General features: G+C 42.4%; 1 protein-coding gene across 4 annotated transcripts in view; it reads right to left on the bottom strand.

Annotated features, from left to right (window-relative positions):
- immp2l (inner mitochondrial membrane peptidase subunit 2) overlaps positions 1–25444 on the bottom strand; it is a 211776-nt gene that overhangs the window by 89473 nt on the left and 96859 nt on the right. The gene's annotated exons all lie outside the window — the stretch shown is intronic.

Raw genomic sequence — 25444 nt, 5'->3', positions numbered from 1 at the left:
TAACGCTGTTAGGGAAATGCAATGCAATCTCAACAGCACGACAAGAGAGATGGTTTGTTTGTGTGTAAGCATGTGTGTGTGCGCACCTTAATGACTGTGTGTGTAAAGTGCGAGGGCATTGGCAAACCCATTGACTTTGAATTGCATTATATTCTCTTTCATTAAAAATCCAATATAGATTCCCAGAACAAACCTCGGCGCGGTGATGAATCGGCGTCATGCACAAACTGATAGGAGGCATTTATCAGCGGGACTCAGTCATAGATCAACCGAGTTTCAGCGCCTTGGACAGGGCTTTTAGAGCGCGCCCATTTGTCACCGCCACACTAGCTAAAATATGACCCATTAGAGGCAGGTAGTGAGTAGGTCAGCAAGAACGTGGCGCCCAAGCCGGCCTGTTCCCAGCACGACCCTGGAGAGATACCGCCGCCGTCGCAGGAACAGCTCAGCAACTATCGCGCTCGTTTGTAAAGTGCTCCACGCTGACTGCAGGGGAGGGGCGAGATCAGGCACCCTGGATAAAGTAGTTTCAGTCCTAAACAGGACGAAGGACAAAGGGGGAAAAGGCGGATGGCGGGCCGGGCTCTTTAAACCAGATCTGGGTTTGCACAACAAGCTCCAAGATGAAGTCGAGTTTAATCTCATGCACACCTGCACAGTTACTCTTTGCATTGTTTGATGACACCTTTTGTTGTAATAAGCATCCTTTACTACGGTTTGCCTCTGTGGCATTCTCACAAAGTCCATCCAATGCACCTGCCTATGGCTCAGCTCCAGCACTCTTTCAGAGTGAGCCAAGTTTCTTTCAGAAGTGATGTTTGGGTTTTTAAGTGCTTCCTCAGCGTGCTCAGAAACATGTCAGTATGAACCATCTTCTTCGTTAACAGACAGGCAGCTTTGGGAACAGTTTCTGCAGGTTCTTCTCCAACTCGTGGGTCATGCTGGTGGTTAGTTATGCTTTTCTCCTCCCACTCACACGTTATGTCCCTCTCACTACCAGTTACAGCCTTTCATGTGTCACGCTGTAATAATTCCTACCATCTGGCAACTGCCTGCATACAGAACTGGGTTCTTTTTGAGCAAGGTACTGATACTAAATTAAAAATGGATCCATTGCTTTGTTCCTGCATGCACAGATGAATTCTGCAGCACACCTGGACCTGCACACCATTTTGGAACCACTGCATTATAGCCTCCTGCTTCAGCGCAGCATGGTGAAAGGTATTCTGGGTATTTAAAAGAGCAGCTGCAGGAGAAAGGAAGGATTTTAAAAAAGGAGCTGGCAGGTCGTTTAGAAGCTTTTCGTTTCCTCCCTCACCTGCTGGGTTCAGATGTGGTTCACTCCTCACTGAGAGGAGCAATATGTCAACAAACTCACAACCAAACCAAATAAAAAAAAGGAAGCGTCTCAGTGTTTTTAAACTCTGTCAAAGATAAAAAAAGAAATGCCAATACACAACACTAAGAAAAAGAAAAAGCCCCAAGTGAGTAATAGTTCACTGCTGAGGGTGTGCGCACAATATGTTGTGGCAGATCCACAGGGAACATCTTGGAACAAGAATAGCTTCGCGCACAGCACCCAGCCCAACTGGCAGGTTAAATTAAATCCTCAGGTCCCAGTCACACTGAAACCAGGAAACCACACTAGCACTGGGAATGCTTTAGCTGACCCTAACATCAGTGGACCCGACTTGGGGATGAGCCGTTTCGTGGCACTTTGATTGGATTTTTGCAGAAATGTCTGCAAACTGCTTCTAGATTAGGCAGTCAGCACCTTATGGTGGAAAAGCTATACTGAAGCCGTTTCAGCAACGCTACTAAAGTGAAATTTTATTCAGAGCAGTAGAAAAAAATGTCACGTGGTCACTAGAATCTAAATGTTTGGCCAATCAGAAGCGGCTACATGCTCTGTACATGTCACTGCCATCAAACTATTCATTTATCCTCTTTGGAAAGTTGCTCTGAAGTGCGGTAACATTCAGGATGTCAGGACATCACAGAAAATAGTTTTTCCTTTGAAATATTTTACATGCTGGCCTGATTCTGATCCTTGCCTAGAGCTTGTGCTGCATTCAGAATAATAAGGTGCATCATGTGGAAAGTCTAAATGTGCTCAGTGAACTTCAAAAAATCTGCTCACTAGATTATATTATTTTTGTGTTGAATGGAAATTTTGCCCTCATGGCAAAGCTAAAGTAATGGAGAGAAATGAGAAAAACATTCAGAATCATGCTCTGGTGATCGTCGGGTTCTTTATTTTACCCCAGTTTACTCTAAAGAAAAGGCTGGACGAAGGGATAAGATACTAGATCTTTATCTATAGTAATAGTATATATCACAATAAACAATATACACCATGAACATGAAGTAAAAATTCAACTTTGGACAGCACAACTTTATTTTTTAATCTTTCCAGGGCGTACCCCGCCCCTCGCCCTATGGCAGCTGGGATTGGCTCCACCCCCCTGTGAGCCTGATAAAGATGGAAGAGGATGGATGGAGGGAATTTTAAATAAAGAACTATTTTTTAAATCGAAGTTTAAAAGATACTGTAATGTGATATTTTAACAATCCTGATAATCACAGTGTGAAAGTCTGTGACAGCACTTTTAATTTTACTTCCTATTGCTCATAATTAAAAAAATGTTTACATTGTGGATCCCTGTAGATATTCTAAAAACGTAGTTATGGTAATAAAATGATGCTGGAGCGTTCACCTCAAAGACCCTGCAGTCTGACGAATGAAACAAAGGTGGCGTTGGCGAGGGCGCGATATGAGTCGATGTCGTAAAGAAGATCGAATGTTCAAAGCGAGAGAGTCTGCGGAGAAACGCTGCAAATACAATGAGACCAGGAAAAACAAGCCGAGCTTAATGAGCTCTGACTGCACGTTTAGTCCCAGCAGAATCATATCTGCAGCCATTATATACGATTACATTACCAGTGTTTACCCACCCCCGTTTCATTTTCAGCTAATAATCCATGAAAAACATCTAACGATCTTAGCACAAGTGAACTAATACCTCTCATTACAACACTTCCGTTTTTAAAGTGTCCCATTTCTCCGCTCCGTGTTAGCGGGGAAAATAAACTTGGCGAGAGAGCAACACCATTTTTCTCATGAATTATTACCCCATTATAAACATTTGGTATTTAGGCCAGGCCTTCAGCTTTTTGCTTCGGGTAAGAATAAAAAAAAGCCTCACATTTATCTAGCATCCCTCATGTAGAACCTCCTGGGTTTTAAGTAATTATTCTCCCGCTCATCGGCCCATTAGGCTCGAACAACATCGCTGACTTTGGGTGATCTTGGAGCACGAAGCTTTCTGAGCTTCTATTACTGCTTCGTGATGGCAGGTTGCAGATGGCGAGAGTGCACTTAACCTCTGCTGATAAACCGAAGCAGATAGCACTCACTTACAAGACAAGGTTATATACAGTAGAGAGGCAGGAACCCATTCGGGTTGATTAATGACTCCACCTCTGACTTATGTTTTTGTTCTTGGCTCCGTGGGTGCCCTTTTTTTAATCTTTTCCAGGAAATACTGACTCAGGACACACAGTTTCACTTTCACACACACAGACTCGGCGAGAGCTGCCGGCGACGGTCAGCCCTGCGGCGATTGTCAGCGAGCTGCTCTAACGCACACTTCTCAGCTCCTGTGTTTGGCTCAATGGCAGACCGACTGGTGACAGTGACCCTTCGTTTGGTTCTCATCTCAGGGTCCAAGTCGGTCAGATACGCACAACATGTACTTTGGCATTGACAAAGCTGGCACCACTGAAGGTGATGATTACAAAAATGTATTCTTAGTTAAGCAGGGAGCTGCTGTGGTTTGGGTCAACAACATCAACCCTTCATGTTAGTAATTGTTACACCGAGTGTTTAAATGTGAAGCCAAGGGGTCCTTTACAAACACTCACATACATTCATGCTAACGACATCTATAGAAAACATAAAAGAAAATAAAGATAGTAGATACATCAGTAAATATAAACTTGTTTATTATGAGTATTACGAGCAAACTAAAGAAAAACAAACATGCATTCATGAAACACTTCATTGGGTACACCAGCCTGGACCGATGTTCAGCACATCCCAAAGGTGCAGTGAACTCATCGTCATGTTCAAGAATCCTCTCCAGTGTGAGAGGATTCAATATGAAGTGTTATTGTGCTGGAAGCAGCCATCACAAGTTGGTACACTGTGGCCACAGAGGGATGGACAGCACTCAGGGAGGCTGTGGAGTTTAAACGATGCTCAGTTGGTACTAAGAGGCCTAAAGTATGCCAAGAAAATATCCCAGCCATCACACCAGCAGCAACCTGAAGTGTTGATATACAGCAGCATGGATTCATGGTGTTCAGGCCAAACTCTGACCCTACCATCTGACCTTTGCAGCAGAAATGGAGCCTCATCAGATCAGGCAACGTGTTTCCATCTTCCACTGTTCAGTTCTGGTGAGTCTATTTAGATGATAGCCTCAGTTTCCTGTTCTTATCTGACAGCAGTGGTACTTTGGGTGGTCTTCTGCTGCTGTGGCTCATCAGTATCAAAGTTCACAGATGCTCTTCTGCATACTTTGGTTGTAACGAGTGCTTATTTGAGCCACTCGAAGCAGTCTGTCTGTTCTTCTGTGACCTCTGACACCAGCGAGGCATTTTCACCCACAGAACCGGAGCTCACTGCATATTTGCTCTCTTTCAGACTTTCTCTGTAAACTCTAGAGTCGGCTGTGTGGGAAAATCCCAGCAGTCCAGCAGTTTCCGTTTGCACGTAGCTGAGATGCTGTACAAGAAAAGGCTTATTTGGGTCTGCGTGTCAATTCGATGCTCACAGCCTGCATTAGCATGTTTCTGCCCGATTTATGACATCGTGACATACTCATGAGGCGAGATCTTGTCTGAGGCAAACCGACCTTGCTTTAAGACTGTGTTACTCTTTCCAGTGTAGACAGAACTTTTCATACTCAACAGCCGCTTTGTTGTATTTTATTATCTTTAGAAAAAGAAACCATATAACCTTTACTGCACCAGTTAGAGAGTCTTACAGCAAACCACGGCTCTGAGAACACTTATGACTACTCAAAATAAAGTATATACAAACATATGGTCAGCTTTGTGTATGAACATTGTTGCAGGGACTTCTGAGTCATTTTGTGGTGTCTACAGTAATAATTGTATTACTGCAGGGCCTTTACCTTACAATATAAAGCACCTTCAGGCGGCTGTTGCTGTGATTTGTAGCTGTGTAAATAAAATTGAACAGAAGTGAGTGGTAAACTGTGTGAACTGTGGTTGGAGCTAAGAACAGGATCTGACTGTTGCTTAATCTCGCTACAATGACTGCAGCTCTTAGAAGACTTAATGAAACCCTGGAGTTACACGTGTTGGACGTGCTGGATGTGACGGGCTGTAAGCAGCACTATTTTACTGACGATGACTGATGGTGGTTCAGGTAGTGCAGCTGAACCACGTCACAGTGAGCTGAAGAACCAGTCCAGGAATAACTGTTGAGGTACTGATAACAACAAGGAAGGTTAATTAATTAGCTCCTCGTGCTTACGTTTGGAAGCATAAATGTTTTAGTTTTCACACTTAAACTTTACATCTTCATCTCCTTGCTTCAATTTATTAAACCCCCCAAAATATGACTATCCAGAGTTGGGACCAGGAAGCAGAGTTGCAGTCTTACACGCCTCTCTGCAGCTTCTCTCCTCCTGCTACCCCCCAAAAACCCATCTCCACTGAGACTGTGTCAGCTCCCAAACAGACAAAAAACAAACTAAAAACCAGCAATAAACAACTTCAACATAAAAAATCACAAAGAAAGAACAATACAGTATCCACATCTGAACCAAAGAGTAAAACAGTGAAATGTGGATTATTAAATATTAGGTCTCTCTCCTCCAAGTCTCTGTTAGTACATGACTTAATAATTGATCAACAAATCGATTTACTCTGCCTTACAGAAACCTGGTTGCAGCAGGATGATTATGTTAGTTTAAATGAATCAACACCCCCGAGTCATTCTAACTACCAGAAACCTCGAAGCACAGGCCGAGGGGGCGGTGTGGCAGCAATTTTTCACACCAGTCTATTAATTAACGAAAGACCAAGACAGACTTTTAATTCATTTGAAAGCCTGATGCTTAGCCTCGTCCACCCCAGCTGTAAAACTCAGAAACCAGTCTTACTTGTTATCATCTATCGTCCACCTGGGCCTTACACAGAGTTTCTCTCTGATTTCTCAGACTTTTTATCTGATTTAGTGCTCAGCTCAGATAAAATAATTATTGTGGGTGATTTTAACATCCATGTAGATGCTAAAAATGACAGCCTCAACATGGCATTTAATCTGTTATTAGACTCAATCGGCTTCTCTCAAAATGTAAAAGAACCCACCCACCACTTTAATCACACTCTAGATCTTGTTTTAACATATGGCATTGAAACTGAACATTTAACAGTAGGGATGGGTACCGGTGTCCGGTGCCATGATGGCACCGGTTCTGACATAAACGGTAGTAACCAGACCGAAAAGCAGCGCACATTTCGGTTCTTTATTTCGGTGCTTTTTTTTTCCTGAGCCAATTCTAGCCAATCATTTTACGTTTCCGAGGATAGTAGGCGGGGCCAGGTACGTACATTCTTTTAGAGCAGAGCTACAGATTAAAAATGCCCAAGGCGAAGCGATCAAAAGTCTGGCTGTACTTCACAGCAAAAGATGCAAACTCAGCAGCCTGCAACAAGTGCTTTAAGCTGATACTGTGATACTGTCAAAGGAGGTAACACCTCGAATCTGATGAAACGCCTGGCGACGCATAGCGTTTTTTTTTAAAGCCGAGAAATGCGCCGTATTTGATAGCTTGCTGCGAGACCTCACACCGAGCACATCTACTGCGGGTGTGGTGCCTGTTATCGGACCCGGAGTTAGCAACATCCCCCAAAAACCCGGAGAGTAGAGTCCTGGCCCCTAGCCCTGTCAGCGTAGCAGAAATGATGACGGATGATGATGATGATGGCAGCAGCAGCCGTTTTCCTCTGCGTGAGTAGCTTCATGTTGTTCGTGTGTAATTAACGTTGAGTACGCTAACCACGTTATTACATTAATGCATGTAAGGTGAACTAGCAAACACCGTCGTAGTTACATGCGGCTGTCTTCTTGTTTGATGGCAGATGCTCCCTTCACCCTGGCCAAAAAGGCTAAAATGACCAAAGAAAAAGTGGAAAACAGTTAAACATGAGAGGTTTTTGGACAAAGTTTGTGTTTTTTCCATTCCAGCCAAGAGTGAGACCATATATGCCCTATAGCTGCAGAAAAGGCTAACATTGTTATCTTTTTACAAAAGAAACAGCTGAACATGAGAGGTTTTTGGACAGTTTGTGTTCTCCATTCTTTAAGCACCGGCACCGTTTCAAAAGTACCGGTTTGGCACCGGTATCGGATAAAACCTAAACGATACCCATCCCTATTTAACAGTGTTTCCTGAAAACCCTCTGCTGTCTGATCATTTCCTGATAACATTTACATTTACAATAATTGATTACACAGCAGTGGAGAGTAGACTTTATCACAGTAGATGTCTTTCTGAAAGTGCTGTAACTAAGTTTAAGAATATAATCCACCCACTGTTATCATCTTCAATGCCCTGTACCAACATAGAGCAGAGCAGCTATCTGAACGCTACTCCAACAGAGGTCGATCATCTTGTTAATAATTTTACCTCCTCACTACGTACGACTCTGGATACTGTAGCTCCTGTGAAAACTAAGGTCTCAAATCAGAAGTACCTGACTCCGTGGTATAATTCTCAAACACGTAGCCTAAAGCAGATAACTCGTAAGCTGGAGAGGAAATGGCGTGTCACAAATTTAGAGGATCATCATTTAGCCTGGAGAAATAGTTTGCTGCTTTATAAGAAAGCCCTCCGCAAAGCCAGAACATCTTACTATTCGTCACTGATTGAAGAAAATAAGAACAACCCCAGGTTTCTCTTCAGCACTGTAGCCAGGCTGACAAACAGTCAGAGCTCTACTGAGCCAACAATCCCTTTAACGTTAACTAGTAATGACTTCATGAACTTCTTCACAAATAAAATTTTTATCATTAGAGAAAAAATTACCCATAATCATCCCACAGATGTAATATTATCTACAGCTACTTTTAGTACCATTGATGTTAAGTTAGACTCTTTTTCTCCAATTGATCTTTCTGAGTTAACTTCAATAATTAATTCCTCCAAACCATCAACGTGTCTTTTAGACCCCATTCCTACAAAACTGCTCAAAGAAGTCCTGCCATTAATTAATTCTTCGATCTTAAATATGATCAACCTATCTCTAATAATCAGCTATGTACCACAGGCCTTCAAGCTGGCTGTAGTTAAACCTTTACTTAAAAAGCATCTCTAGACCCAGCTGTCTTAGCTAATTATAGGCCAATCTCCAACCTTCCTTTCATATCAAACATCCTTGAAAGAGTAGTTGTCAAACAGCTAACTGATCATCTGCAGAGGAATGGCTTATTTGAAGTGTTTCAGTCAGGTTTCAGAGCTCAGCACAGCACAGAAACAGCTTTAGTGAAGGTTACAAATGATCTTCTTATGGCCTCTGACAGTGGACTCATCTCTGTGCTTGTCCTGCTAGACCTCAGTGCTGCGTTCGATACTGTCGACCATAATATCCTATTAGAGCGATTAGAACATGCTGTAGGTATTACAGGTACTGCGCTGCAGTGGTTTGTATCATATCTATCTAATAGACTCCAATTTGTGCATGTAAATGGAGAGTCCTCTTCACACACTAAGGTCAATTATGGTGTTCCACAGGGTTCAGTGCTAGGACCAGTTCTGTTTACATTATACATGCTTCCCTTAGGCAGCATCATTAGAAGACATAGCATAAATTTTCACTGCTATGCAGATGACACGCAGCTCTATCTATCCATGAAGCCAGGTAACACACACCAATTAGTTAAACTGCAGGAATGTCTTAAAGACATAAAGACCTGGATGGCCGCTAACTTTCTGCTTCTTAATTCAGATCAAACTGAGGTTATTGTACTCGGCCCTGAAAATCTTAGAAATATGGTATCTAAGCAGATTCTTACTCTGGATGGCATTACCTTGGCCTCCAGTAACACTGTGAGGAACCTTGGAGTCATTTTTGACCAGGACATGTCCTTCAACGCACATATTAAACAAATATGTAAGACTGCTTTCTTCCATTTGTGCAACATCTCTAAAGTTAGAAATATCCTGTCTCTTAGTGATGCTGAAAAACTAGTTCATGCATTTATTACTTCCAGGCTGGACTACTGCAATTCATTATTATCAGGATGTCCTAAAAACTCCCTGAAAAGCCTTCAGTTAATCCAAAATGCTGCAGCAAGAGTCCTGACAGGGACTAGAAAGAGAGAGCAGATTTCTCCTGTAATGGCTTCCCTTCATTGGCTTCCTGTTAAATCCAGAATTGAATTCAAAATCCTGCTCCTCACATACAAGGTCTTAACCCTTTAAGACCTACCATAGAACCAAGTCTGCCAGAGCTTGTATTATATTTTTACATGCTGTAGAGCCATTTTTGGGAGCATTTCAATTTGCTATACATCAATACAACCATTATAGCGCAAATTTTAATAATATGTATGCATTAAGTGCATAGTAATTACATAAATTGCAAAAAATGCAATAAACTACAAAAAAATTGAAAATCGTTTTTGTTTTTTTAACATGTATTTCTAGTTAGAGAAATTTAAGAGGCTTATCCCTCAAAACTGCAAATACAAAAAAGTTGCACAAAATAGTTCAATAGTTCAACTCAGAGTCTACAAGCCTCAGTTAGCAGGTTAAAGGTTCAATTTTATGGCAGGACAATTAGAAAAAGACTGAACATGTATGGCTGTTTGAAAGAGTTGCAGGAGGAAGCCTCTTCTCTCTAAGAAGAACATAGCAGCACAGATTAGGTTTGCAAAGCTGCAGCTGAACAAAGCTCCAGACTTCTGGAAAGATGGGCACAAAGTGGAGATGTTTGTCCATCACACACAGCAGCACATCTGGAGGAAACAAACACCTCATACAGCTGTGAGCACGGTGGAGGAGGGATGATGATCTGAGTGGACCATGAGCTCCTCTGTAGAGTCAGTGTGAGGCCGTGTGTCCCACAGCTGAAGCTTGGACCAAACCGGGTCATCAACAGGACAAAGATCCAAGCACAGCAGCAGATCTGCAACAGAACGACTGAAGGAGAGAAGAATGGAGCTGCTGCAGAGCTCAGAGAGCTGTGCATGAATGAATGCTTTGCATTGCAAATCTCAATGAGCTGAAGCAACGCTGTACAGAAGAGTGGGCCAAAACTCCTCCACAGTGAGAGACTGATGAGGTCACACAGAAACCATCACTGCAACTTGCTTAAACAGGCTCTACAAGCTGCTGAATCACAGGGTCCACTCGGTTGTTGCAGGACTGCATTCAAAGTGACAACAAATATAAAACCCAAACCAAAGCGTGTGAGTCTCAGTGAACGCTTTCAAGCTGAAAATATCAGAGGGAAAGCTGAACACGTGAGCTGCATCACTAGCAGAGAAAACGGGATGATGAGCTGCTTTCCAGTCTGTAGTTCATCACCTGTGGATCTGCCACAGCTGCCTAACCTCTCTCCGACTCCTTTTCATCTCTCGGCTTCCTGTCGTCAGGGTTGAAGGAAATGGGTGTGGTCTCGCTCCCGGAGAGTGGGCTGTGAATTCCCTCATCCTCCACCAAAGGCTGTTCCACGATTACACATCCTGTAATGAATAATTTACCTTTTCCTAATCACCCAGTAAGCTGCTCCATTTAAACACTGGCTTCCTCTTACTGCAGTGATTAGAGCAGGGAGTCAACGTGAGGAAGGAAGATTAGAGGGAAATTAAGAGCGGGCTGTTGCGAGCGGTGCCGTCCCGCTGAACGGCGCCGCTATGTTAGTGCTGGTCACAATTGCACGACCAAATGTCATCGACATACACAAATGGCTTCTGACAAACAATTGAAGCATTTTAGATCTTTAAAAAACAAAGTACAATCTGTCCATTGAGAGCGTCTTTCATGGATGCATTCGGGTCTGAAGCAGAGCTTTTAAGGGTGCATTCAGCTGTGTGGGTGCTGTGAAAACATGAGTTTGGACATGAAAGCTTTTTAAAAGCACCGATCTGACTCAATTTACAGCAGACTGACTGGCAGCACTTTCCTCAGCACCAGGCCATTGCCAACACAGCCTCAACTGATGCCACTCAACCTGAAGGCACGCGGGCCGGGACGAGAGTGTTTCACTCTAAATTATTTCTCAGTGCTGATGCACAGAGAAAAGTGCAGTTTTTTACCCTCCAGAGGATACTTGAGGCTGGATACTTTTGAGGACTTGGAGAAAGTATTCATCCCGTCTCCCTTGAGGTGTCCCATGAGGAATGTTTGGGAGTATGGGGATATGGAGCCAGCTGTTACAGGGTATTCAGTGCCTGTGCAACTGTAATGAGGGCTTGGCTTATACATCTGCTTCCTGGTGGGCAGTGGGCTTCCCCACAGCTGCTCTTTGTCTTAACTTTATGAACAGAATGCAGGATTATGGTGGACCTGCTGGCTTCCTTAGGTGATGACCTCCAAGTCAGACCGTTAGAGTTAACGCTTCCAAATTTATGGCAGTGGTTTTGTGCTGGAGAAGGGTGGAATGCCCACTCTGGGCTGAGGATGAGTTGCTGCCTCAAATATGTTGGGGTCTTGTTCACACCTGTAAGAGAAGTTTAGCAAGACTAACAGATGGATTGGTGCGGTGTCTGCAGTGATGTGGAGGCTATGTGGAGGGCACAGCCGTTACTCCACCGAGGTTGGTCTGAAAACGATGCCTGAAGAACCTGGTTCGCTCCGAAGGTGAGGTGTTTCAGACATGTCCCAAAGAAACGAGATGACCAGGTAAACTCAGGCCAAGCTGGACATTTATTTGTCCCTGTAAGGAACTTTGGATCCCAGGAGAAATCGCATGAATTTCCATACACCACCATGGAACAAACACACCACCACAAAAGTGTACAATTTATGCAAACGTTTTCATCGCACCTGAGGAATCGTTTGGTGGGACCAGCTGGGCCACCCATATATTGCACATGGCTTGAGGTTTAGAGTAAGGAGACAATCACCCTGCGCAGGTATAAAAGAAGAGTCAAATAGATGCCTCTCATCACTCGCCTATAGATCCAGACTCAGCAATGCAGCTCCCAAAAAATGTACTGCATTTCCAAAATAGTGATGATACAAAAACTCAGAAGACATTCGATAAAAGTACATCAGAACATGTTTGGAGTCCACACTGAAAGCCAAAAAGTTTCTAGGTAATCAGTCCTAAAATTAACGGACAGGTCCTTTTCAGTTTTGAGGACAAAGTTTGCCCTCTCACACTATTAATGACTCACATAGTCAAGAAGTGGATCAGTGCTCTTCCTCGTTGCTTGCTTGTTAACACCTAACAGGTGTGTTTAACAGGTGCCATCAGTAAAAGAAAGTCTAGTATCCCCACTTGGACTGCTGTGCCAGCAAGCCGAGGGAAATGGATGGGAGGAATAGCCTGTCCTCGGGTGATGTTCAAAACAGAGTCCATTCATCTCACTCATCTAGACTTGACAATTGTAATTCTTTATTATCTGGTTGTCCTAAAAGCTCTTTAAAGCAAGTACAGGATTTGACCCCACAGATTATTTTCTATCCTCTCCAGGAAAAGACAGTAAAAATATATTCTCCAGTAATTCACCAAAAGCTCAACATATCTGACAAATTAGCAAAGAAACATCTTACTGTAAGGCAGCAGGATTTAAGCTACTTATAAGAAATTAGATTTCTCGACTCTTCTTAACTACAGTGCTGCAAATCTATAATAACCAAGCTCATCAGCCTGAAAAAAAGCAATTTAAATGAAACCTACATGAATCAATAAAAGACTCGAGGGTTGAGTTTTGCAATAAGTCTCCTACACGCTCACCATCCAACTCATCAAATGGACCAGTTATCTATTTATATCCCATTAAATCCCCAATCTATTAGGTAAGAGTGTGGTTAAATATAGACACAAGTGAATGAAACATCTTTGTATGCATGCAGCAGAGCTCAAACAGCGCGCACATGAGCACAAAGTAGTGGATTTGAGCAAACTGAAACAGCAGGAAGCAGCATCTCTGAATACCCGGCGGCCCCATCGGGGGGGGGGGGGGCTGATATCAGGAAGGGCTCTACAGAGACAAAGCAGCAAAAGAAGCAAGCATGTATGCTATTTGTAGGAAACTAGAAGCAAAATCTATCATTTATTGATTACAAAATCAGTCCAGGACATACGCTGAACGGCCAGAAAATGCAGCCTTTTGAATGTGTCTTCGTTTGAGTGCCTGAACCAGAAGCTTCTGCATCGCAGCTTCACTGCAAACACAAACAGAAACCTGAACGGTACACCTGGGAAAGGAGGCCTCAGGCTGCTCCGAGTGCTCAAGGAGTCAGCGTGAACTTTGAAACCAGCTAAGAGCTTAAAAAGAACAATCAAACAGAGATGTATGAAGAGATTTCCAGCTGAGCCAGACAACGATCAGAACATACCGAGATGTGAGTGAGACGAGCCAGAAAACCAACTGTTTGATGGATGTGAATAACTCTCCCATAAACCTCACAGGGGGGGAGAAAAAGTAGACTAGTAGACCAGAACCGCTATCTGACAATATTTATTCATGCAACATGTGTCAGTGATATGAAAAATGATCAAGCTCACCACAGAGTTCCTTTTATAACAATGGAGAGATTTTGGACATACTTCAGGCTCTTTAAAACCCTCCACCTGTCCCTGAAATATGATTTTCTGGATCAAACAAAGTAAAAGTGTAAAAGTGTTGAAAAGAAGACATTTAAACAATGTTTCAAACAATGTTTAGATTTCATTAGAAGTCTAGAAAAAAAAACTATTATGTCTAAATTTGGTTTGTTAGTGAAAGGAAAATCACCTCAAACGTCACAGATGACCAGCAGACCAGAGTGAGACCTTCTTACTCTTATTGCGAGAGCTGAGCACTAACCATTACGCCACCATGTTGAACAACAGGAAGTTCATAAAGAATAACTATAAGCTTGTACAGACAGGCTTTCCGTGCAGGATCTCACCTGCGTGCTAGGTGTAATCCACAAATGTTCGACAGGGCTGGAAACGTTTAACGTTATCCTGCGTTATCCAGTCCACAATGATAGAGCTCTGTTGTGTGTTTGGGATCATTGTGTTGACTGTGTCCAAGTTTCAACCATCTAGCTGTTGATCTGAGGTGAAGCTGAAGAATTTGAAGGTAGTCCTGGTTCTTCATCACTCTATCCACTTTATCCAGTTTATCTGCACCACTGGCAGCAAAACAGCCCAGAGCGTGATGCTACCACCACCATGCTTCACAGCTGCTACAGTGTTCTCAGGTTTGAAAACTTCACCTTTACTCCTCCAAACAAATCCCCTTGTCTTTGTGGCCAATCAGCTCCATCTTTATCTCGTCCGACCATCAAACCTTCGTTTGGCTCATCCATGTGGGCAGCTGCAAATTTCAGTCGAGCTTGAAGGTGTTGATTTTGGAGCAGGAGCTTCTTTCTTGGTCACAACCCTCTCTGAAACTGGCTTCACTGTGGACAGTGATGCTGGTGTTCCAGCAGTTTCCAGTCCATGGCAGGTTTGATCCTTGGTGATTCAAGATTCAAGATTCAAGATTTTTTATTTTGCCATTTGCACACAGGACCAACAGTCCACGTACATTGGAATTCTTGTGCAGAGCTTTCCAAGTCAAATCAAACTTTAATAATATAACAATATAAAGACAGAGAAAGCAGAAGGATAGAAATAAAGTCCGGAGTGAGGTAATCGTACTATTTTCTATATACAAGGGAAAAAAAACTGTACGGAGAGTTTGTAGTTCTCTACCTCTTATTGCACATTTGTTCCACAGATCTGTTTCACAGTCTGTTGTGAGTGTATTGCCCATTGGTCAGTGAACCGATCATACATTCAAGTGGAGTTAAGTAGTGCTGTGTTATTTTAAGTGTTCTGTGGTTTTTGTTTGCCATCAGTCTGACTGTGGCGTATTCAGTGTTGTGTGAATATTTCAGTGTTTGTGTTTTGCCAACAATCTGACAGTTGCGGGAAAGAAGCTATTGAAGAATCTTGTTCTGTGTGTGATGATGCTGTCTGCTCTGTTGTGTCTGAGATTGTATGCGCATTCCTGGATTGTTCCTGACCTCCCCAACTTGTGTAAATCTATAATTTTCCTTTTTAGATCTTCACTCAGTTCCTTGGACTTTCCCATTGTTCTAAGTATTGGTCAGTCCAGTGAATGAATCCTTTTTAGATTGCAAAGAGAAACCAAAGTAGAAGTCAATCAGGATCATTAACAGAAAGTTGAAATGCCTTGGCCTCGTCAAGTTAGAAGACAATATAAAACCTTCAGGACCCCTTATTAAAAGATTTAAGTGAAAGTATGTTTATATCTGACCCTGTGTGGAGCAGAGAAAAACCAACATCACTGCAATCTTGTGCACCCATTTCTTGATATACGTTGTACAATCATTCCACCCTGGAAACTAAACAGTTCAAAACTTCTGACCTCACCTGTACCGTCAGTGTCTCTTTGTTTAAAATGTGCTTAAAGAAAAAGCGAGTTGGATCGGATTGTGAAACTAGTTCCTGGAAAACACTGAGGTTGACGTTATGTTTGCTGTATATTATTTCCTCCGTCCTACTACTGCTCTTTGGCTTCCCATAAGTCATCGTTGCACATGAGGCTCCGAGCTATCAGTGGCTCGCAGTGACTCACTAAAATGACCTCATGTTAAAAAATGTCAAACTGTCCCCGTGGTGCCTGGGGAGCCGGCTGTGGGAGTCTGAAACAAGTCGACAAGAAGAGGAACAGAACAAGCCGAGAGAGCGTACCAGGAGACGCCTCCATCATCCCCATTTGATTTGTCACCTTTCGTAACCGCAGACCTGTGTGATCAATTGGATAGTCTGGATCGCAGTGAATTATGCCTGCTGTTTAAATGCTCCAGGGATCGATGACATAATGACTTGCCTGAGTCTAGCTGCTCTGGAGTCTTTGGAGTCATTTCCTCCCCTCCTACTGAGTGGCGTGCACTGTAATGGCAGAAAGCCCCCCTTCCTCCCTCCTTCTCAACAGATAGTCTCCACACTTCCCAGACAGGCGATGCAAAAAGAAAATAGACTCATCAATCTCGGCTTAATGCTGAAAACCTGATGAGAAAACATTTGGCAAACACTGAGCTGAAATGTAACGGTTGCCGTCCTGGGGTGAAAATGACCCGAATTCATCACCGCAAGTATCTACTCACAGAAAAACCCTGCAGCACGCCGAGTCGGGCCAGACTGCTATTGTCAATAAATGCTGTGAGGTTTTAGAAAAAGCTAATTTAAGCCTATACAAAGTCCAGAAGAGGGTGATTTATCTTAGCACTGAGCTAGTGGAGTGCTCAGAGAGGAGAGAGTACATGAAGCCATAAAGCCAACACTTTGGCAGCATCTTTTCTGTCTTCCCATCATCCACCTTGTTCAACTAGTTGTTTCATTGTGTAGTGAGATGAATTATTATTTTTTATTTAAAAACCAACTCAGCAGCTCCAAGAAGCATTTTTGGATGATTTTTGAAGACTGAAAACTAACTGGCTGTTTGCTGTTAGTTGTGTCAAACTATCCAGTCTCTAAGTCTGGCATCATTAGCCGTTTCTGGGTCCAAACTTCACTTCAGGTCCCAAAGCCAAACAAACACTGCAGCATCACTGAGAGTTACAAACTGTTTAAATTCTTTCATCTTTAATAAAATGATCAGCGTTGCTGCTTTACCAGGTGTAACTATGAAGTTTAACATCCAGGCATCCATGAAAACAGAATTTATTACGTTTAACGGAGTTAGAAGTTAGCAGGAAGTTAGCTCGCTAGCTTCCACCTAAACATGATATAGCATGTTCTGACTGAGAGATTTCTGAAAACATTCAAACGTACAGCTCTGCTATCACTTCCAACATAAATGAAGACATAAAACTAAACAGCAGTGACGTTTGTAGGGTTACTGAAGTTGGGCTAGCTGCTATATAATGATGTGCTACGTGATCGCTAGCGACACAGCTATGTTAGCATAGCATAAACACAGTGAAGCTGGAGGATGAACGCTAACTTTTTTTCACTCGATAAAAGTTAACGTGAGGGTTCCCGATGGTTAGGGACTTTTTTTAGGGGTTTGTTTAGATTAAATAGAACAAGATACAAAACATTAAACATGTTAAAAACACAACAGCCTTAATAAACGCAGAGTAGTTAAGACCTGGAAGCAGGATTCATACGTCATCACTTAACAACAACTTAACAAACACTTCACTCTGCGTGGCTCAGCGTAAGAAAATCTATCATACAGTTTGGAAACACAATGGAAAAAGCATCTGGAAATTCATCTGAACAAAAAACTAAGTCAAAGCAGTTTGTCAAGGTAAAAGTGCTCTCCTGATTCAAATTTAATCTCCCACCGGCTGCTTTGTCACTCTTGCCGAGTGACAGTCTCAGACCGGATAAGCTCCGCTTTGCTCAGCATAATGAAATCAAACATATTTAAAACATGCTGACATACTACGGTGTTGGAGAGCAAATCTTTTCTGCTACATAAATGTTCAAAGTAAAACAACAGTCAGTTAGAAAACGCTGTTTCTTTCATACAACTCTCAATGACGTTCTGATATAAGTCTGCAGTCACACCAGCAACAGGCTCACTGCAGGAGTCATAACTCTGATAAAAAAATGAAATAAAAATATAGTTTAAATAACACACACAAAATCCTATGTTAAATACCAGTTTTTATGCTTTTGTACAGTTGTGGTTCAAGGCTTTTGCTTTTTTCATCCATACATATTTTAGTTGGATTAATCTGCCACCATCATGGCATTTTTTACCCACAATCATTTGGAGTGAAAATGCCTAATCAGAAGCACAAGACGCACAAACGTTCCCAGAAGCCTTCAAGAAGTCTCAGCACGATGAGACCAAACACCTCTGACGTCTGAGGTTTGACTAACATAGGCGTGTTTCTCCCTGAGGAGCTTCTAATCGTTGGCTTTTAATTGTAACTTCATAGAATTGAAGGTATGGTAAATATCATGGTGTACCTTCTGCTTTTTTTTTACTAACAAAACAACATTTTTATGCAGTGCTGTTGTGTAAATTATGAGCGCGTGCTTAAAATTACAGTGATTTTGTTGTTGCTTCAGTACTCAGCCCCCTGCAGAGAGCTGGAGGATGGATCAAAATATTAAGCAAGGATATTAAAAAATTTAACTGGCCTCTGAAGAGCAGGAGGAGAGAGGCACACCGATACAGGGAGTGGAGGTAATAGAGAGACCGGGGGTCAAAGGTCACTGCAACCCTCGCAGGAGAATAAAAATGAGGTTGAGATAAATCACCGCTCGCTGGAGGTCTGACGCCAGCTGCCCCTCCAGATGGCCACCGCACCTCCAACAAACTCATCTACAGTAAGGCCTCAGACACGCACCGCGTTCATGACACGCACACGCTCCAACCTTGAAATCCAAAAGACAAAAAACAAAAAGAAAAAAGGAAAAAACAAAACATCTGTGTTTTAGGGGAGGAGGTTTCCAAACCTCCAGAGAAAAGCCCTGAGGCCACAGTATATAGGCTGATGGGAACATGTATACATTTATATGTGCTAATGAAATATTTATCCCCATGATGTTCCCATTTGAGCTGTGAAATATGCAGTAAATAATGCACGTTATCAATAATGCACACTCCATGCTTCCCTGCAGTTGCAGAAGAACAGAAAGAACTAATTAAATCTACCAGACTTTCTTCTAATGACTAAAGATTTTTAAGGATTTTCAGGTTTTTAACCATAGAAATTAAAATTATATTACTATGCAGGCGAAAATCTACAACAGCTACTAAAAGTAATATTCCTCTCTGAGTGCTGACCTACTTTTAATTGGCTAACACGTGTCATGTTGATGATTTCAGGAAAAAAAAAATAGATTTCAACGTGTTAAAAATGACACTGATGAACTTTACTTAGACGTGGATCAGACACTGGAACTGGAATATTAACAAAGTCAAAAAATTCTCATTTCACTTTAGTCTAAACTCACCTCCGACTGTAGCGGACATATGAGTGCAGGTTTTGTCTACATGACGTTAGAGTCAGTTCAAAGCAGCTAGCCTCTGAGGCTAAAACCCCCAAAGCTAATGCAAGCTGTGCCAAAAGCTGCAGTTCCTCTAATGTCCACTTGAGGCTGGTGAGCAGCCAGAGCAGTGTAAGCATGGCACAGCAATACTCTGACAGTTCAGCACAAACAGGTGCATTACAGCACGGAGCTAACAAGATTTTAAACTGGTTAAATTATCTATAATGCCGCCTGTTGAGCGGATCGATCCAAATATCAATAGCATCGATACCAATGCCAGCATTCGTATTGGATCATTAACACAGTGACAGGATCAATACTTCAGTAGTTCAGTACGTTGTTCCTGTTCTTCAGAAAGTAGATACGTCTGCGCAGACAACACTCCTCTCGCGCAGGGGCACTTTGCTCCGCCCCCTCCTCACTGTGCTGTATTTAGTTGTCATGCAGGCTGCCAGTGAGAAAGCGCAGCATCATGTAGACTGTGAATGAAACCATAGCAAACATCATGTTGGAGGGAAAATGTCTACATAGCAACATCACCAACTTCCATAAAGACATGAAAAAGAAAAGGAAAAGAAAGAAAGAGGAGAAGAAGGAAATCCCTCAGACAGACCCCCAATACAGAGGTCAGAGGTCACTGTCACAGTCCTTTCATATAGTGGGTACTCTTACTTTAGCAGATATCTCTGTGCAGGCTCTCGGTCTTACTCACTAAATAGCTGGCCACAACCCGTCTGAAGTTAATACAACACGCAAAGAAGCGATATGACAAAAGAGACGCGTAAGACAGGCTGACAGAGGAGCAGAGGACAGCCACGAAACAGGCGACAAAAACAGGCAGAGAAAGCTGACTGCACCGACCGCCTCATCGAGATGCACCTACATGTAAAGCTACACACACGCTCACCACATGGAAATCGTGATAAATGACGCTCTGTGCGTGAAAAGTCTGGTTGGCAGCGTTTACACACAGATGTGTTTGTGCTTCCAAGCAGCTGATGAATGAAGCCCGAGAAATCAAATGTGATGCAGCAGCGACAGACGGTCAGAGGCGGATTCTTCTTCTTCAAAACGTGATGCCTGCACTGCGCGCAATGCAACGTGATGGCAGATAGTTGAGACTGAGACGAAGTGTGTGTGTGTGTGTGTGTGTGTGTGTGTGTGCATTAGCTCTTTGTCTAAGGAATCATCTCAACAGAATAACCAATTATCATCTTCTTTCTTCTTCCTGGTCCCCTTAGGGGGCGCCACAGCAGATCAGCCGCGTCTCCAAACCACACCTCACAGCAGGACTCATCACCATCTTCTGAACCATACCTTTGACTCTTCGCACTTCTGTTACACATCACCCCTGCCGCTCGTCTCCACCCACTCCACCCTGGCTGCGCTCTCTTCTTCACCTGCTTTGGATGCTTGACCACAGGTATATAAGTCACTACCTCAGCTCCTTCCACCTCTCCTCTTCTCTCCAGTTTATACCTCCACCTCTCCAGGCTCTCCTCCACCTGCTCCCTACTCTCACTCACAGTTCCACAGAGACTCGTGTGTGAGCTCACACTCTCAAAGCAAACATCACACCTGTCGAGCTCTTTGTCTGCACGAAGCCATACTGCTGCTCACTGGTCATCACCGCTCTTCTTAACAGAGCTTTAAAAACTCTGTCTTTACGCCACGGCTCATCAGCTTTATCCCTCTGCAGTCACAGCAGCTCTGCACATCACCCTGGTTATTGACATCAGTACCAGCAGAGTATTTCTGCATTCCTCAGACATCCTCTCACTCTACAAGATGGGATTTGAGCAGCATGTTCTTCCATTTAGCATTCAGTCTTCATTATAACAACATATTTCACCAAACACAGTAAAACGATGGACTGAGCGACCGACCAACCGACCGAGCTGCAGCTGAAGCTTCTTAAACTGGAAACAAAGCTTGCTCGGTTATTTTCCACCTCTGCTTTAAAATACGACGGCTGACATTCTGAATCTTTCAGTCACCTTTATCCCCATCGGGTCAACTATCAGTTATTACCTGAGAGAGTGACTGACAGGTGGAGAGATATGAAATCAATATTGTTAATACAATCACACGGAGAACGGCGACCCCCGGCAGCCCTCCCTCCCCCCTGCTTTCTGCTTCTGTGGTGCAACATTTTCTGGTCGACATGCTGCTTTCATGCTGCCGTTTGATTGAAAAGAAAAAATCTGAGCACCGGTTCTGACGCCTGCCATTATCTCCAAGGATGCTTAAGTGCCCTTAAGGTGGAGGTTCAGGAACATCAGATAACTGTCACAATTAACTGTGTGATCGATAGCTCCCCGGTGACTGTGCAGGAAACAGCTTGTTGAAGGTTTTTCAATTTTGGGTAAAAACCTGAACCTGAGCAAGAAATGCAAATGATCTTTTAAACGAGGTATTGGAAAGAAGAAGGACAATTTAAAAAGTGCTTAAACAGGAGTAATATTTGTTTGCTCTACTAAACATATTGTTGCACCGAGCTTATTTAGTATTGATAGCTCAGTGTGCAGTAATATTTGACCTCATTAGTCGAGCTCAGAAACTGAGTTAGGGATTATCTACAGGCAGGAGGGCAAAGTGATCAACAGACAAGAAATACCAACTGCAATCAGCTTTCAATCCAGGAAGCAAATAGAAAAATAAAGTGCACAAAGCTGTCGTCATGGATTTGTTGATTGAAAGAGAAAAAGTCTGGTATCATGTTTAAAAGTACAGGTATGAAAAGAGGTATGAAACTCAAATACCCTGAACAACAAAAGCGCTGATTCGTCGATAAGATGAGAAGATGTGGGGTGTGTCCAGCTCGGCCCTGAGGTCCATCCAACCATCTATTTATTTCCTGCTGTTTATTTCTTCTCCAGATTCAAAGTTCAATATTCAGAAAATTACAGAAAATGAAGTAGAAAATATAATCTCTAAATTAAGAAGTTCTAAAGCAAGGGATGAGTTTGGATTTGATACCAATTTCTTGAAGCATTATAAATCTTGTTTTTTGGTGCCTGTGACCCATCTTATTAATTTATCAATCACGCAGGCAGTCGTTCCTCTGAGTTGGAAGGTGGCAAAAGTTACACCAATTTCTAAACAGAGATGGGCAGTAACGCGTTACTTGTTACTTGTAACGTGTTACTGTAATCTGATTACTTTTTTCAAGTAACGAGTAATGTAAGGGATTACTATTGCAAAAACGGTAATTAGATTACCGTTACTTTCCCGTAGGAACGCTGCGTTACTGCGTTACTAAAACCGTGATTTTTTGCGAGAACGTCTCATGACAGTGACGTAAGCGAGTGCGACGTTCGTGACAACAGCTGTCTGCAGATCATAATATATCGAGTGCGGACAGAGTGTAGCATGCAGCGTTTAAAGCGTGGAAGTACTGACCTTATTTTGAGTTTGATTCCATAAAAAGTGACAAAAACATTAGTGTCCGTTGTGCGTGGGAAGAAAACTTCTTTTTACAGCGACAAAACCCCTAAACTTCCAAGCAAGCAGCGAGTGCGCTACGACGTAATGTGAAACTCACAGAGAAACTCGCGGATTCTTCCACTGACCGCTGCGGCACACCTGCACCAGGGTAAACCTCCGCCTACCCCAGTCCTGCTTTACAGGTGAAAATAGAGCAACAGGACCGCTAGTCTTTGATTTTATTTATTTTCTGCTGTGTTTTACTTGCATCTATTTGAAAGACTGAGTGTAAACATAAAAAAATATTTTATTTTCTGTGCTGGAATGTGCAGAAAATAGGTTTAAATGTTAAACAAATTTCTTCCAGTCAGAGAATGTTGCAGATAATTAAGTTTTTGCTTGATGCATAAAGTTAAAAGATTTAAAGTTTAAAGTTTTAAAAAGAGACGTTTCCATTTGATTACATTTTGTATGATGGATTATGCAGAAAAAGTAGAATTGGGCTGAAAGATCTATCGCTTTATCACCTATTCAGGTTGTAAATCGTGTTTTTAAAAAGTAACTAAGTAATGAATTACTTTTGAAAATAAGTAATCAGTAAAGTAATGGGATTACTTTTGGGGGGGAGTAATCAGTAATTAGTAACTGATTACTTTTTTCAAGTAACTTGACCAACACTGTTTATAAATCGGGTGATAAAACAGACCCTGCTAATTATCGACCTATTAGCATACTCCCTATCTTTTCAAAGATAGCAGAAAAGTGGGTTGCTAATTCTATCATCAAACATCTTAATGACTCCAATCCGGGTTTGCACCCTATGCAATTCGGATTTCGCACTCTTCATTCAACTGAAACGGCTGTCTGTGTTTTTGTTGAGAGAGTGAAATCTTACTTAGACAAGAGCAGTTATGTTGCGGCTGTTTTTCTTGATTTCAAGCGTGCGTTTGACACTGTGAATCATCTTAAGCTCTTGTCTAGACTGTCGACATTTAACTTTAGTAATCACACTGTTAAATGGATACAGTCTTATCTATCAGATAGAAAACAATGCGTGCAAATAAAGAATGGCAAGTCACCCTATCTTTACTGTAAGCAAGGTGTCCCCCAGGGTTCAATTCTAGGCCCCCTGTTATTTTCACTTTATGTAAATGACTTGCCTAATGTGTGCAAAAATGTGGACATGATTATGTATGCTGATGATACGGTAATTTTTACGCAAGCCAAAACTGCTGATGATGCAGCCCATCAGCTTTCACTGGCATTACATGATTTACAAAAATGGCTGAATGACTCATGCCTGTGCCTTAATTTTAAAAAGACCGTATCAATGTTTTTTAGTAAACCTAAAACAACCGTGGCTGCAGTAAAAGTTTGCTTGGGTGCACAAGAATTAATTAATGTTGAGGAATTTAAGTATTTGGGAGTGCTACTAGACTCTAAATTATCCTTTAAAAAACACATTAAAAAAGTAGTGAAAACTGTAAATGTTAATATACAGAACTTTAGACATATCCGCACATCATTAACAGACACAGCAGCGATTACATTCCTGCATTCTATGATACTGGCTCATATTGAATATTGTATTACAAGTTGGTCCTATACGAGCTCGGCTGCTATTGGGCCAATCGAAGTATGCTACAAAAGAGCATTGAAAATATTAGATAAAAAACCTTTTTCATATCACCATTGTCAAATTTTAGATAAATACAAGTTTTTAAATTTTACTAATTTCAAATTATTTAAATCTGCCTGTCTTATATACAAAGCTATACCTGGTCTGGCGCCTCCACCAATGAGTGATGTTATTAAACAAATGTCTAGCAGTGTTGCCGGGTCTCGACTGACTCGAGCCGCTGTTAGAGGTGATTGTGAATTGACATTCAGGCGGACCACCTTTTCACAGATGCTCTGTCATATCAGGGAGTGAGCTTCTGGAATAGTCTTCCACTGTCAGTGAGGGAAAGTACAAGTCTACCCATCTTTAAGAGTCACTTAAAAGGGCGGCTGAGGGACACACAAACATGTGATCATGTTTAATAATCATGCTTTATATTGGACGGGAAAAAGAGTTAGTGTATTACAAAAAGGGAAACAACTGTTGCAATGGGTGAACGCAATATCAGGACAGTCAGGGCATGTGCAATACTGGGGTTTGTGCAATATAATTGATGTGTTTCCGTTATTATCTATACTGTCCTCTGTGTCCACTCTTCTTGTCATTGTTTGTTCTAGTATAATGTGGTCACTGTTTTTGTCCTTGTCACATGACCTGTAAATAGTGTCTCTGTATGTTTTTACTAACTTGTGTGTAACACCAACCTGCCCGAGGGTCTGCAGATGGAAATTAGCCCAAAGCTATAATCTGGCATATTTACATTTGTTAAAATGTTCATTAATATGTATTGCCCCTCTTTCTAAAAATAAATTAAAAAAATAATTTAAAAAAAGGTAACACGGGCAGCTGCTAAAGCTGAGACGCCCAGACCACCCAGTCCCGAGACACCAGCTCACGCAGGGGAACTTGGAGGTCTTCCCTGAGAGATGCAATCTCTCCACTGTGTCCTGAGTCTACCACAGGGCCTCCTCCCAGTTGGACGTCCCCAAAACACCCCGGAGGCATCCTAGTCAGATGCCTGAACTGCTCATCCTATCACTAAAGGAGAACCCACAAGACGGTGGGCCTCTCGTGGTGAGTCCACATGAGGCCCTGTTGGGCGTAGCCACTGGGTCCCATGGCCTTAGTCCCAGCCACCAGGCGCTCTCCCTTGAGCGCAAGGCCTGGCTC

This window comes from Oreochromis niloticus, linkage group LG7 (assembly GCF_001858045.2).
Source record: "Oreochromis niloticus isolate F11D_XX linkage group LG7, O_niloticus_UMD_NMBU, whole genome shotgun sequence".
Classification (NCBI taxonomy): domain Eukaryota; kingdom Metazoa; phylum Chordata; class Actinopteri; order Cichliformes; family Cichlidae; genus Oreochromis; species Oreochromis niloticus.
The sequence above is the reverse complement of the archived record's forward strand: the minus strand, read 5'-3'. Positions and strand labels throughout refer to the sequence as shown.